The sequence below is a fragment of the Tachypleus tridentatus genome, chromosome 12 (genome assembly GCF_004210375.1).
Source record: "Tachypleus tridentatus isolate NWPU-2018 chromosome 12, ASM421037v1, whole genome shotgun sequence".
Classification (NCBI taxonomy): domain Eukaryota; kingdom Metazoa; phylum Arthropoda; class Merostomata; order Xiphosura; family Limulidae; genus Tachypleus; species Tachypleus tridentatus.
Genome location: NC_134836.1, coordinates 87,244,189 through 87,246,868, shown reverse-complemented (window position 1 = coordinate 87,246,868; position 2,680 = coordinate 87,244,189).

Sequence of the window (2,680 nt, the reverse complement as noted above, 5' to 3'; positions counted from 1 at the left end):
GTCTTCAGTAAGAAATAATAATACAGGATTTGAATACTAGATATGACAAAATAAAACAAGTTTTTCTCGCTGGCGTTCTACAACAAATCTTATGCAATATAATTTAAAGATAACTTAGGTGGCGTAAATACGTTTGCTGTTTCTCAGTTGCCATCATTCTAGTTTGTGCGTTTTAAACAAAGGATGGATATTAAGCACAAAAGTCGTTTGGTGTCAATCGTTTAATATTGTACCATGGCGTTTCTACTATAGCACCTATTCTTAATTACTTTCCGGTCTCAACAATTACAATATTATGCTTGTAGTAAAACTAAAGTTCCATATTTTATTCTTTAACTCCTAAACAGCGAGAATGTAAGTAGCAGCATCAACTGATGATGGCCGACGTTTAAGGGTTAACTCGCCAAACCCGACTACTTATATAAATTGTTAATTATGACAATGATTGTTTGAATTTTCTGTAATTTTGTAAGAACCGAAAGCTTTACCTATAAAAGTATAAACAAATTGTACAAAAACTGTAAACAAAAATATACAAAAGACATGAATGATTTCAACCAATTTTTTGTGTTTTGATAAGTTCTATATGTCGATTATTTCATTAGGCAAAAATTTCAAAGCAAAGGTGAGGCTGTTTAACATTTAATTTAAGACGTATCTTGTGAAACCACAAACATTCTTTCGTGTGTAGCATCTGTTTACTATACACAGTCTCCAAGATGTTTGAACTGTTCAGAAACAACACTTACAACACACTCCCTTCAACAGTGAAGTTGAATAGACGATTGATTATATACAGTATTCTACGCATGCTCTATAACACGGAAGCTCAAACAACGTATTGTAGAGCACACGTAGCCAAAGTTACACTTTGGAGATGAAAATTTATATCTCACGTAAGAACGATGCGTAATTGAGATCTTATCTTTACCTTTAAAATAATTACTTAAATGAAACAATATTTAAACACAATGCTAAACTTAATGTGAAAGTAAATTTTATTATTCAAAATGGATTTAATCTTTTTTTTCATTCTACAGCTGTCAATTAATTATATAGGAAAATAACATTTTCGTTTTTAGTTTCTTTCTGGAAAAAAGAAAAAGAACTGACTATGGTATAGGCTCGATAAATTAAATTATAAATTAGGTTCCTTTTAAGTTAACAAGGTAAATGAAAATATTGACCTGTGTAGGTTGGCTTATGATAACACTTTGTATCAAAACTTCTACCTAAATTAACAATCCTAGTGTTTAATAAACTGTCTGTTCTTCGACTGTAAATCTAATATTTTTATATTGATTATTCAAATAATTTTGAAATTCTAAAGTAGCAAATTTCTTTTTAAAAACTAAAAAGTGTCATCAATATATCTCCTATAATATAAGGGTTTAAACTCAACCAGACAACTTGTCAACCATTTTTCTTTGTAATAAAACATTATCTAAGTTTAATATCTAATTGAAAGAATACGTTATTCACACGTGTGTATGTTTTCTTATAGCAAAGCCACATCGGGCTATCTGCTGAGCCCATCGAGGGGAATCGAACCCCTGATTTTAGCGGGGGACTTATACACGATAAGAACATTGTAGGGAGAGTGATAAAATCCACATATGTTTTAGAACAGAAGTAATCGTTAGAAACTGATTAATGCTTACCATTGTGACGTTAACAGTATTCATAACTCTTGAACGAGTAAATTGTGCTGTAAGTTGTGGAAAACGTTATACAGTTCTCACATTCCAGTGTTTATAAAACAATGTAACCTTTAGTGCTGTGAAATCCTTGTGGCAATTTTGAATAAACTTTTAATTAGAAGGTATACTTTAAAAAGGCCACGAAACCGTAATACGTTTTAGTTACAGCTTTATACGAAAAGGTTTAATTTCGAAAAAATACGAAAAGGTTTAATTAATAATTTGTTTACATTTTCTTCGTGTTTACATAAACTTCAATCAAGTGGTCAGATTTTATTGATGGTTTGATTACAATTAAGCACAAAGCTACACAATGGGCTATCTTTGCTCACTACAGGCATTAGAACTTGGGTTCTAGTGTTGTAAGTCTGAAGACATGCCGCTGTGTCTCTGAGTGGAGCCCTAAAGTTATCAGAGAACCCTTCTAGTCCGTTTGAATTCTGAGGCATTTAAAGCTAATAACTTCGTTGACAAATGCAACAGTATGCTTTAATCAAAGTTCTTGGTTACTTGTTTGTTTTTTGTAGTAAATCAAACATTTGATAAGTACCATAAATTGTTGTGACTCGTGTAAACATAATTGAATTAATTAAATTGTTTTGTACTGTTAAAGATGTTAAAGTCACAACAATTTAAGGTACTTATCAAATGTTTGTAATCAAAGTTCTTGGTTACTTGTTTGGTTTTTTGTAGTAAATCAAACATTTGATAAGTACCATAAATTGTGACTCGTGTAAACATAATTGAATTAATTAAATTGATTTGTACTGTTAAAGATGTTAAAGTCAGTCCTTTTAAGGTAATAGAAATTATGATATGATAACATTTAAATTTAAAACAAAATGTTAACACATTTTTTAATGGATTCACTATGGAGTTTTGAAGAAAAAAAAAAGGTGCGTTAATATTAGCTTTACAAATGCAATATTTCCGTCGTGGGTATCTAATTGAAAATGTTTGTATTCAAACGATACTTTACC